The 13,664-nt window shown below is 36.4% G+C and overlaps 1 protein-coding gene across 1 annotated transcript in view; it reads left to right on the plus strand.

Moving 5' to 3' along the window:
• LOC131685881 (heterogeneous nuclear ribonucleoprotein 27C-like) overlaps positions 1-12,641 on the plus strand; it is a 31,334-nt gene extending 18,693 nt beyond the window's left edge. Inside the window, exon 1 of the mRNA XM_058969885.1 lies at positions 1-12,641. This exon is cut by the window's left edge and continues 18,693 nt beyond it. The gene's annotated coding sequence lies outside the window, so the exon portion shown is untranslated.
• Positions 12,642-13,664: the final 1,023 nt, after the last annotated feature.

Below are 13,664 nucleotides of genomic sequence, written 5' to 3' on the forward strand. Positions count from 1 at the left end.
ACATAATATGGCAGTTGGCCATGCGACATATCAAACGTGTTGTATAAGAGGATCGTACTTTTAACCCTCGAGCACTCGCGCTGTTGCACTTTGTACATCACTTTGGAATTTTTCGTTATCATTTAGTTGCGAAGACAATTACCAATGCCAAACTACTATGTATTGCTCAGAAATCATGTTTTATACAGGATACACTCATTTTTGTGCATTGATATAGCTCAAGTGCAACAATACAATCTGAAATTGTTTGATGAAACCAGACCAATAGAACGTGCGTTGTGGGAAGTTCAACCAAACAATATTCTTCTCTTTTCAACTTCCTTCGGCAAACTTGTTCAGAAGATCAAGAGCTAGTCAGTGGAAGATACAATAGTTTGATATAAAATTCTGCCGCTAGGTGACGCCAGTGAGCATGTTATTTTTTCAGCTTACTATATCCCAAGATCTATATTTTTTAGAAAGTCAATATCTTCGACGAAGTTGCTAAGCAGATCAAAACTTATGAGGTGGTATAACGGCTGCTTCAGAAAACTACCGTTAGGCGGCGCTAGTGAGCTTGTCAGTTGTTCAACCTAATGTATCTCAATTTCCTGATTTTTTAGCGAGTAAGTGCATTCGGCAAAGTTGCTCACGAGATTGAAACCTTCGAGGTGGTACATCGAATAATATGTGAGTCTTCCACTACGAGGTGCTAGTGAACTTGAGCATGTAATTTTTTCGACCCACTGTATCTCAGTTTCCCGTCTCTTTGGAAGGTCATTGTTCTATCTTTTCTTCGAACTAAAACCAAAAATGGTGAATGTCACCAAGGGATAGAATAAATCGTTGATATTCCGAAAATAAGTTCACTAAATTGTCAGATGACGTTCCTCTAACTCAACTAAACTAATTTATTCATTTATAATTTTGGAATATGTACGCAAAGAAATTAGTTTGGAAAGTCGTAAAACTCATGTGTACCATTTCTGTAACACCAACCAACCACTCACGACGGTAATCTGTAAAAGAGGCTGCTTATAACATGCATATAACATGAAATAATGACACAACCTTCCTAAGTACAGAAAAATGCCAACCAAGCACAATTTTTCTTCGATTTCTTCAACGTACTGATTTGATTCGAAAATAGTATAGTCACTCATGACATTAATTATACTATCATACATCTAAATAGTCGCAATCTTGACGTTCAGAAATCATGGATATTCATGCTCACTAGCGCTACCTAGGTGCAGAATCCCAAACTATTCAGTGTTTCGTTTCATAGGTATTGTGCAACTATATCGAAGATACCGTCCTGCTAACAAATCAGGAATTCGAGATAGAGTAGGCCAAAAATGGTATGGCCACTAGCGCCACGTAGTAGCAGAATATCGAACTATTTCGCATACCACCTCGTAGGCTTTGATCACCAGAACAACATTGTTGAAGACACATATCTGCTGAAAAATCAGATACTTTAGATACAGTAGATCGAACAAAATTGAAGCTCACTAGCGCTGCCTGGCGGTAGAATTCTGTCAAGTCAATGCGCCTCTCTGAAAGGCCATTATGTACTGCCCGAGTTTGCAGAAGAAAGTAGTGCTCCAAAATGATACGGATCACGAAGTATTCTAAACACTATCTGTGTTGTACAAAGTACAACGTGCGAGTGCTCGTGTTACAAAATTTGGCGCGACTACCGGAGGGTTATGTACGAAACATTTACAATTCATAAGAAGAATAAATGTTCCAGGAACCCACAAAACCATTTGTCAAAATGTTGATTCACATTCATTTGTTGTTGTTGTTGCACATTCATTTTGATTTTAATATAGATTCAAGGAAAGCTCGAAAGAAGGAATCAACACATATGTTTGAATGAAACAGGCAAACGAGAAGATCACAAGTTAGCTTACAAGAGTGATTTGGCGTTAAGATTCAAAGTACTGCTCATGTTTGAAAGAAGGAATCAATTCCTATGTTCGAGTAAATCGGGTATGCGAATAGATAACTGGCTTGCCCAAGTAACCATAAACATTAATCCATTGCACTATATTGGCTATACATTTGCACTAATGTTGCATTGAAACTCCATTACAGCATTAACAATACAATAAAGCTCTATATTAGCATCAATAATGCATAAATGCACAGCCGAAATATAGCATTATCGCTTGCTCTATATGCGTATATAATACATGCTTCAGGATCTTTAAAGGATGTTTAAAGGATTTAAAGGATGTACATTTAGTGCTATTATAGAGCAGGTAGAAAGCTATTGTAATGCTGTGAGTTTATTCGTTATGCAACTCTCCTTTAAGATTATATTCGGCATATTTCATTTCAATCGAATATATGCAAGGTACCTCAGTTCAGTACTTACTAAAGGTAATTTTCTTAAAACAATCATATCATGTGAGAACGAAAACCTATTAAGGATATTCATCAATTATGGATTTTTTTTTTAATTTTTCCTCATCATAGCGAAATACAAGAAGTGGTTTTAAAACTGTGGCGGACAATGACAGCCAACTGAAGCTTTCTTATAACACTAGTAGTGCCAATATTAGGCTTTCAAATTTGACATTCGTATGCTGGTGCTGAATAATAGCATTAGTACTGCAAAATCGAGCTGTCAATCTCTGCGCAATAGCTGTCAATAGTGCTATTCACTATATTTCGTCTTTTCTGGCATAATACCAGCATTATATCAGTATTTGGGGCTTGACGGCTCTTTCAGACTACCCTATATACAGGGTGTTTGGTTCATGGTTAAGAATCTCTCGAGGGGTGATAGACTGCCATATTTGGAGAAAAAAATTGTTCTACACATACCATCAAATCTCAACCGTTATAGAGTTTTTGAACTTTTTGTGTAAAAATCTTATTTGTCTTAAAATACCTCTAACTTTAAAACTATACTTTGTATTTTAAATGTTTTAGTTCCATTCGAAAGGTGAAAAAGTTTCGCATTGAGTGATGCCCTCACATGTTTCAGCTAATGAGTTTAAGTAGCCTTTTCAAAGTAATTTATTGAAAATTAAGCAATTTTAAACGATTTTTCGTTCATTTCTTAAAAATCCTAATAGTTAACCTCATCCTTTTAATAATTCAGATTGTTAGTCTTGGTGAGCTGCTTAATTCGTTCTTTGACATGATACACTTAATTTTTCTTATTTTCATGATTTTGGGTTATTCAACATGGATATTTTTATCTCATTTTCACTAGTACCAGCTCTAATTGAAAAATTATGGCACTTATTGTACTTTTTTTCTTTTTATTAGAAAGCCAGGAAAATTTTACAGTGAAAACAGTATTAATACCTTTCAGTTAAGTGAATTTAGTATTCTTTTAAAAGTAAATTAGTTTAAAGTTAGTGCTATTATTAGCATTTTCGTTAATTTTCTTAAAATAGTAAATAATAAACATCAGCATTATTATCATGGAAATAATGCATCTCAGCAAGTTCTACAGTTCTTTCTTTGACTCCATTCAATTATATCTTTTGGTTTCGACGCAAAATCGTTTTTATCACATCGTTTCATATGCAAAAATAACGATTTCGAACCCACTACATTTGTGGCGAGCTCATGCTGTGTTAACTATTAAATAGCAGCAAAATGAAAAGTGATATAGACAAAGTGTCAAATAAAAAGTTACAGAGAACATTAAGGGGCATCAAATGAACAATAGTAACGATAAATTTTGTTGATTAATAATTAGAATAATTAAAAAACTCTCCAAAAACACAAATTTTGAGTTATTTCGTTAGTAAAAAATCATTTAGTACACTTAACTAAAAGATATTTGTACATACACTGATAGGAAATTTTCTCAACTTTCCAATGAAATCTTGTAAATAACGATATAAAGCATATTTTTTAGATTAGAGTCTTTTAAGCACTTGCAAGTCGGTTACAGGAAAAGTATAGTAATGAAATTACAAAGAAATGAGAAGAGATAGAAATATGACGTCCAAGAACAAATTATGAATCGTCCTAAAACCCAACTTTTGGATAATGGATATTGCTATAATCATACTTCATTATTTCGAGAAAATTAGCAAAAACCTCCTCAAAAACACTAACTTTTAACTACTTTACAGCTAAAAGGTAATTAAAACTAATTACTTAAAAGATATGAGAACACCATTCAATAGGAAATTTTCTCACCTTTCGAATGGAACTGAAACATTTAAAATACAAAGTATACTTTTAAAGTTAGAGGTATTTTAAGACAAATAAGTGTTTTACACAAAAAGTTCAATAACTCTGTAACGGTTGAGATTTGATGGTATGTGTAGAACAACTTTTTTCTTCAAATATGGCAGTCTATCACCCTCCGAGAGATTCTTAACCATGAACCAAACTCCCTATATACCCTATATATCAACACAATGCACATCATTTCAAATGTGACCGAATCGATAGCGAAGAATGCCGTTCGATGGAAATGGGAGCGAGTAATACATTTAAAAAGATCAAATCAATAAATAAAAAAAATAAAATTTTTCTAGGGAATGACTTTCTGGGAAATGGTGCATTCTGGGGCATGGTTATTTGTGGAATGATTTTCGGAGGAATAGTATACAATCGTTCAATTGGCTGATTGCTTTCATACCTGAGATCTGATCTGATTCATTCACTTCAAGCACTTCTCGCAGCCTTCTGGTACAAAACCCGTAACAGTTTCGGCCTCCTCAGGCGTTTGCCGAGTCATTTTTGCTTTCATACCTGAGATCTGATCGATTCATTCACTTCAAGCACTTCTCGCAGCCTTCTGGTACAAAACCCGTAACAGTTTCGGCCTCCTCAGGCGTTTGCCGAGTCATTTTTATTGTTTTCAACATTGAGCATTGATTCACTATACGCTTGCTGGTCCAGGCTCGCAGTATATTTTTTTTTCCTGAACAGGAAGTTAATAAATTTTTAAAAGTACCCCCAAACCCTCCCCTTGCGCACGGGTCTGTGTCGGATCGTATTGACGGAGGTTGCTTGCTGCGTGTTGAGATCCTTTTCCTCGGCGGCGATACATTAGCTGCATTTTCCTCTGCAACTTGGGTGTCAGTCTCGCGTTGTCGTTCACGTCCATGTCGTCATCGGTACTGCTTTCGTGCTGTTTATCGTAGGAAGTTCTAAGTTGTTCTTACGGGTTGCTGTTGTAGATCGGCCTTCATCGGTATTTGTTTCTTTATTGGAAGAGTTGGTTTAGAGGCATTTTCCGTAATTGTTGTTACTTCGCTTTTGGTTATGGTAGTTGGTTTACTGGTACTGGGTACGATTGTTATTGATTTAGTGTTCGTTGCTGCCCGATTTGTAGTCGTTGGTCTGCCAACCGGTTGCGGTTTAGCACACGCCGACTGTATGCCGGCTTTGGGTGTAACAGATAAAATTTTCTAAGCAGACTCTGCGCAAGGTTTTCCGTTGTGTAGTGGCTGATAGCAGATTTGGCGCGTGAGAATCTGTTCTGAATGCGTAACCAATGTTCGTTTACTATATGTAAAACATTAGATTGATTTGCATTTGATGGTTAGGTAGAAGGGGATAGGTTTGTATTCTCGCCACACGCACGCTGTTACGGAGACCTGGAACGTAGTTCCTCAAAATATCTTCCTTAACGGTATCCACTTTTCCGTATTTTGACATATGTTGTTTGATAGCAGTAGTACGCAGTGCAAGGTCACGTCGCTTTACTTCAATAGTGTCATCGACTATATATGCTGGGATGTTGTATAAAATGCCAAGTAAAGAATTCTGCTTGGATAGTTTTGAACATAATCAGTACCGCATGACGTATATGGTGGAATTGCACAGCATTAACTTCTGTTTCGTTTAGCTTCATGTTCACCTTCAACAATTGCTCCACTTCGGAAATCGGTCGTACTAGACATTTCGAAAAGTTAACAGTAACTCAATTTGAGGGTTGCGATTTTGGGTTTAGTTCTATTCGTTTATGTTTTTCTATTTGGGTCAATGCATTTGTGCCGCAGATTTTCAAGTAAGAAAAATTTGGCTTATCGCTTGTTCAAATTTCATCTAGCGGGGATCCATGTCCTTGTGGTTTAATAAGAAGACTTAGCTGTCTGTGATTCCTGTCTAAAAATTTGTGTAGTATTGCACCATATAATAGATACCGACCGCTTTTAACTTTGGAGGGGCTCGAGCGCTCTACTCTTCTCCCATGTTTCAGGTAACTTTGGTACCCATTGTTCACGTATTTTCTAAGGTTATCCTTGCGAAGAGATTAATATTTCAGCAGCGCGAGAAACTTCTTAAAAACTCTTAAAATTTTTGGTTTCGTCTTTGACTTTAAAAAATTGTGTACACATTTTTTTGCGATTTTTCATCCACGAAAAAAATGTACAATCCGCGTCCGCTGATGGAGTTTATTTCCATTGGTGTCGGTAACTCGGATGCACGTGAACCTCCCTTGCTATATGGTTGCTGGCAGTGTTTACTAGTCGGGTACACCTTGCAATCACCAGGATCAGCTTCTAGTGGGATCTTCAAGTCTAGTGTCATTTCGCTGACCGATTTGCGCACACTGTTTAGGTGAACCAAGTCGCTGATGCCAAACCTTCAAGTCGACCGCGAACTAACAAGTCAATTCAGCTATGCCAGGTCAAACCCATTCCCGATCTTTACTCGTAAACTTCGTCAATCCAGGATGAGTTCCATCTCAAATGAATCAACCGAGTCTGACTCAGTCGGTTTCAGAGTCGCGCTTAATTTGCAATTCACATAGAATCTTTTAAGGATTCCTATTGCTTTAACTGGGTGGTGTCTTGTGACCCTTGTACGAGTTTGAACCGATCGTTTTCATGCTTACCTGAGGCAATGATATTATCATTTCGGCTAATTACACGGTACCCAGCTCTTGTGTGGACAATTGTGTAACCCTTTTTCTATCATTTAGTTCCCAGAAAGTGAACTCTATCGATTTTGTTGGCTATTTTCGGCAAATTTAAGACTAAGAGAAACGAAAGCAATGAAATTGGAAGACGGCGAATAAGTTATGAATTTGGAACGGAAAACTAAAACTAGGCAGGCTCATAGGGACACGATTGAAAGGAAATGTGAAGAATCCTTTGCCTTCTGCTGGTAGGAGTTGGGCGTTCCAATCAAGTCTACCTCACGTTCGATGATAGAACATAATTCATCATCATGTTTTACCCTCGACGTGCGCGTAGGTGGAATGCCCAACTCCTACCCACTAGATAGACCCACTGGGTACTTGCTACCATGTCGTAAGAGGCGACTAACAAAAGGAGTCCCTGAGTTAAAGTAACGCTTCGTGCCGAATACTGAGATTGGCTAAAGGTGCTTAAAAAATTTAGTCATGGTCGGACTATTATTTTTATTCGGCCATCTCACTTGTATTATTTGTGTCATAGCAGATAATAAATAGGTCTGTTCTAGCAATCTACCGTGATTCGTTCTGTTTTACGGAATCGTACATGGTGTTGAAATATAAATGCATATGATCAGTCCCCTAGTTGTTAAACTACGGTTTGTTGCTTAAATGTCTGCTCCGATCTCGATTGTTCTTCTCGAAAGCTAATGAGTGCAATTTTCTAAACAAAACATACTCCGTCGACCATGTTAAGAAGCGGCACGCCACAATACTTCAATTGAGTATGTGGCCATTCTAGAACCCATTCAGCTACTCCAGATGCATGTGTATTATTCCTTCACTTTAGTCAGACACTTCTGATTTTCAGAAAGGTAACACAGCCCCATAATATCCGACGTCCTCAACATTATTTCTGGAAATAGTTGGAACCGGTTACGCTGTAAAATTCGGTCCTCCGAAGGTCATTAGTGAGACTGTATTCGTCTACGTTTCTCCAAGTGTTCTTCAGAACAATCCTCCGTGTAAAATATCATTCCTCAAACTGAGGCCATTACCTAACAACCTAACAGAAATCGCCGAATCAAATGTTTGGTTGAGTTACTATGGTTGTTACCTGGATATGTTGTATTAGTTATGATTCTTGAGCCTCCAGCTGTTGGGAGATCAAACTGCTGTAGTTTGGGGAACAATTAAATCACTCTCGGTGGCCGGCTATTCAGAGAAAATCTACAAGAAAAACCTATCTAACTCTGAAACTAACCAATCCACCACATAAAACATATTCATTTCGTGGTCGCATTGCCTGTATGTGCCGAATCCCATACCAATAGCTGTCTTTCAATCCAATTCCGTGATACTAATGGAAGCGTCACTGAGTCGGTAGACTTCCTTTAAGTAGGTTTCACATCAACATTTCCTATCCCATACTAAGTACCGGTAGGGATGGTCATGGCCGACAATGATGATTCTCATGCTATTGGTTTATTGGACTCGAAAGATATAATGCTCATTCCCGAACATTGATTTCAAAATTAAGAGCGACGAAAATTTTAGGATATGATTTTCTAAAGGAATACTCAAAAAATAAATCGGCGCTAATCTGTTGCGCTTACTGCATCAAACGCGTACGAAACTTGCATTGAGTGTATGGAAAAGATGAAAAAGGCGCACATAAGTCGATCCCAATTCTCGACAAACATATGATTACGGCTTAAAAGCCAACTGTCAAAATTCTCCTTGAAAGGAAATTCCGGACAAACCGTTAAAGGCTAAACACAGTATACAGCAGTTAATGAAAGAGAAAACTTTTCTCTTTTGTTTACTACAAACATCTGTGATTGATGAGTAACGGTTTGTCCGAAATTTCCTTTCAAAGAGAATTTTGACAGTTGGCTTTTAAGCCGTAATCATATGTTTGTCGAGAATTGATTGATTCCTTTTGTTTCATTTTCTCTCCGTTTTTCGTTGCTCTCTAAGGCAACGTTGGCACGAGAAACTCGAAGATTTGTAAGGTCCAGCCGGTTTCCATATATTGCAAAGATGAAATCGAAAGTTGATCTCAACTTATTAATTTATGATGCAACCATTCACAACATTTTAGTCGCCTTACGGAATTACCCTAGGGCAGAGTCCGACAGCTCTGTCTCTGGCAGAAGAACTAATCTCGAACCAGATCGTGATTGGATAAAATTGACATCCGCAGGCGCATGGCTTGGAATCAAGAGGTAGAGAGGGTACCGTGAACCGGGATGACTTTGATCACTCGAAACTTTTTTTTTTGAAAATTGCTTATGCTACCGAATCATTTAAATTTGGAGTGAGTTTTACTCTAAACTTAATACATATTAATTTGATATACTTTTTGAGTATATTGTTCGATTCTTGAGTACAACAACCACAGAAAACCGAAATTTTACTCTACTTTATTTTTACGAAAGTTAAAAAAGTGTCCATTTTTATACAACAAACAAATCTTTAGCAAGAGTAATAAATTCTAAGCAAGTTTTTATTTTTCTATAAAGTCGAATGTGCCAAATTGACTTTTAATTATTTCAAATTAAACTTAAATTCGCAAGATTTCTTTTTATATTCAATACTCCAACGAGTTAAAATGGATCAAACTCTTTGATAATTGATGAACCACTGAAATAAAACAAATTTAGCAATTACAAACAGTGTTGCGAAACGAGCGAGAAGCACATCAAGCCCGTTCGTTCGCGGGTGTGTACGAATAGCATGCCTAGCGTTCTTCATCGTTCGCGCCCGGGTGAATCAAAACCGCGAGCGGGAATGCTCACGAGAAACCCAAGCTTTCTTGCAAGCTTCCATCTAGTAGGTAGCAATTCCAGGAAGCTTTGCTCGCGAATGCTCGTCTGCTATGTTTCCTCGCAAACGAGAAATGCATTGAAGAGCACAGGCGAGTGTGAATGCTCGAAGGGCATGGACTACTAGGAGTGTTCTCGCTATTTCGTGTGAACGAGAAACGTTTTTTTACGCGCCCGCGAACGAGAATAGCATCACAGGTTACAAATGTTTTCAGATTCTTTTATTGGTTCCTATTCAACTATTTTATCCATTCACAAAATCGAAAATGGAAATTGTGTAGAAAGCTTCTATCGCTTGATATCGAACTTGTATCGTTACTATCTGACGCTCAAACACTTTGCCAACATTTGTTGTCAATGTTACAGTAGCGGTTACGAAAATCGCAATTGGTCAAAACCATCATCTTTGAAGTGCTGAAACGTCTCAAGAAACGTTGATCTGTTTTCCGGAAGGAACAAGGAAATCAAATGAACCTCCCAAACTACCCAGTAAATTCAATGAACTTGTTATCATTTTCAACCATACCAATCATTTTATATTTGTCGAAAAAATACATTTTAAATATTTTACTGGATCGAAACAGCTTTCTGAAAGTGTGTTAATATTTAAGAATGCAGTCTTTTGATTCCTTAATTTCTTATTTACGCTAAAAATAAGGTTATCACTCTTTTTTTTCTGTTAATGTTATGATTTTAGATCAAAAGGCAAACAATTCTTCCAGAGCATCGAGAAACAATGAGCTTTAGTTTAATATTTCAAACTCCATAGTCTCTTATCAATCACACCCCCCTTTTTCAGGCACAAATCAAACGTAAAAGTCACTGAAAGTGCTGTTATACTCTAGAAACAAACGAGTAGAGAAAAAAAAAACAAGCTAAACTTAAATTTAAAAATGTAAACAGATGCGGATCGCCGAAACATCAAATGCAAGTTTTGTTACGTTTCGCATATAAAATATACTTGCAGCCAAAATAGAAGCGGGGGATGAAAAAATAACATTATTCTTAACGAAACATAAATAGAGCTGAGACAAAAAAAAACGAGCAAACACTTTAGTATGAACATAGGGAAAATGAAAAGACTGGTTACTATCAAACAATTGCATTAAGAAGCTGTACGAATTAAAATCACTAAGAGTAAAATAACAGGATAAGGTAAAATAAATAGCGAGTACGGTTTGTGTTTGACGCTTTTTCTACATCTTTCGGAATAAGTGATATTCATAAGTCATTTTTGTGGGACGTCGCCCTTCGGCGCGAGAGGAAGCTCCCGTATCAACAACGGTCAAGGCCTGCTGTTCTGTTGACTAATATATCGATGCCAGAGAGAGAGTTACTTGTATAAGAGGACTCGTAAGAAGGGAAACCATTTTTGTACTTACCCATCCTCACTAGACTCTATTGTTGAGAACTGAATAAGGTAATCGAATTGTGAAGAATTTAAGAGCATCCGTTCAACACTTGTAAAGTTTATTTTGAAACTCTCTATTAGTCAAGAAGGATGTGTTTACTTAGATTTACAAACAGACCCCCCTCCCAAGACAAATGAAGATGTGATGTAAGTCTAGAGCAAGAGTATTTAAACAAAAACAATCTAAATTAAGCTTAGTATTGTATACATTTTGTCCGTAAGTCAGAACCGAGTCGAGAACAGCGACAAAAGGATAGAATAGTGATTAACATTAAACCACAAAATATCTAATCTTGAAAGTAAAATAGCCTATACACAAAAGAATACTTAAATTCTACGACCCACCAACAAACCTGCTAGGAGTTTTGATCGCTGGAAGAATTGTCAAATTGCTGCGCCATCATTTCACCACAGTATGTCCCGACGAATGAAAAACCTCTTTTGCTTGATACTAATTTAAAATCGCTGTGTTTCTCTCTGTTCAAAGTATTAGCGTGTATTTTTTGAGTGAAAATAAATCTTGGATAGCCCCATAACAGTATCAGCGAAATTGTAAATTGTTACATTAGACTGTGTAAGCGTTATATTAAAAACAAACCGGAAATGAAAGTGATCATAACAAAAGATTTAAAACTAAATTAACCGAGTGGTAAAACTTAAACGAGGAAAATTATCTTTTAATTTAACATTGCCTTATTAACTATAAATAAAAAAACACGATCTACACAGACATAGATATGATGAGAAACAATATAAGGAAGAAAATACAATACAAAATACACTTACATTTAGAGAACGAGATACAACACAGAAATGAAGAGATTAGAATGGTTCGAGGTCTATTATTTGTAGGGCGACCGATAGTTTTTTTGGGAAAAAAATGCCATCGTTGAATACTCTAATATCCGAACAAAAATAATAATCACACTGAGCATATTTTGATTAAGTATATCAATGTATTCTCTGTCTTGAATAAGAATCATATGACAAAACTAATACTAATTATATATTAATTATATGAAATATATGGAAAATAACTATTTTTAACCTACTTAAGCAAGATATGAATTAAAACTTGATGTAATAAAGTGAATCGTATATACATATAAAATATTTAACGACATGCAAACTAAGAAGAAAAAAAAACAATGAAGTATAAAACAGTGGGCGTTTTTATTCATCATCGATGAGCACTTGTTTGGTTGACAGAACAGAGTTAGCGTATTTAGTCTCATAAAATAAATAGAACAGGTAAGCCCAGACTACTTTGATTCTTGAAATTAATTCACTTTAACTCGATGGCAATTATACAATCGAGAAAAATACTGAACGATTACAATGATAAACAAAATAGTAGAGTCAAAACCTGAAATGGAAAGCCGGTGAAAACGGTGCAAATACTGCTGCGTTTATGAAGAAGCCATTCTACTAACGAGGTTTAATTTTTCCGGTTTGGTTTGTACTTTCTCATCTACTCGACACACATTATAACATTAATCGCTCTTTTGGTTTGTGCAGATACGTCAATAAAGAAGTACATGGTTGTTTGTATGAAACTTCATTACACAAATTTGGTTGTACATAGCGATTTAGGTAAGATCTGAAAGCATGTCCGATGTCCTATGCGATGAAAAATATTTTTTATTTCATTCCAATAATTTTCATTTATGCTTTAAAATATGCTCATTGTTCTATAGCGAATTATATAAATTGTCTGTGATATGATAAAAAATCACGAGATGTTCACAAAGTGACGGTTGTATTTGAAACAGTATATCTATAGGAAATCCATATTTTCTCAGCCTACTATGTTTTAATTGGTCCGTATCTCACCACCTCTCAGACCAAGTGCGGCTCGGCGCTCGTTGAATGACATTGCAGGATGTCCGTTTGTGAGCACGTCAGCCAGTTGATTTCGTATTGTTAGGGTAGCTGTACCCTAATTCATCTTAGCTTCCGTATTCATACTATCTATTTGAAAATATTAATTAGAGCAGTGTCTGCTATCTCTATTCAACGCATTGGATTGAATGGTAGGATGAACTTTTTGTTTCGTTCAAACGCGAGTATTTTACTTTTCCAAGCGAGATTTTTTGTGTTACTGTTTCTTGGGAATGAAGCAAGGATGCTGATATCAATATCAATGCACCACACTGATAACGACGTAATGACAGCATTAAATGAGTCAAGCACCCCATCAACACGAGATAAGGATGTTCTTTAGAGACCTCAGACCTAGACTATTGCCAAGTTCTTGTATACCATTTAACATTCTTGACCCAAACGCCATTTGATTCTATTCATTTTTTGAAGAGAATTAGAAGCGAAAACAATGTCGTCAACATGAAGAATCAGTTGAACTTATACATCTCTGGAATGTCTTACAAAAATGTCATAATCCTCATGAAATTACTTGTGTATGTATACTTGCGACTAGTACTATTGACGCATGTCATATCAGACTCACACGATAACATAAACAGGAAATACGTCTATTGTTTGGCATATTTACTGCATAAGATTTCGAAAGAGTTCTATCCTACTGTATCATATCATCATCATCTGCATATACTCAATGCAGGAGATCGTCCAG

The sequence above is a fragment of the Topomyia yanbarensis genome, chromosome 2 (assembly GCF_030247195.1).
Source record: "Topomyia yanbarensis strain Yona2022 chromosome 2, ASM3024719v1, whole genome shotgun sequence".
Lineage (NCBI taxonomy): Eukaryota > Metazoa > Arthropoda > Insecta > Diptera > Culicidae > Topomyia > Topomyia yanbarensis.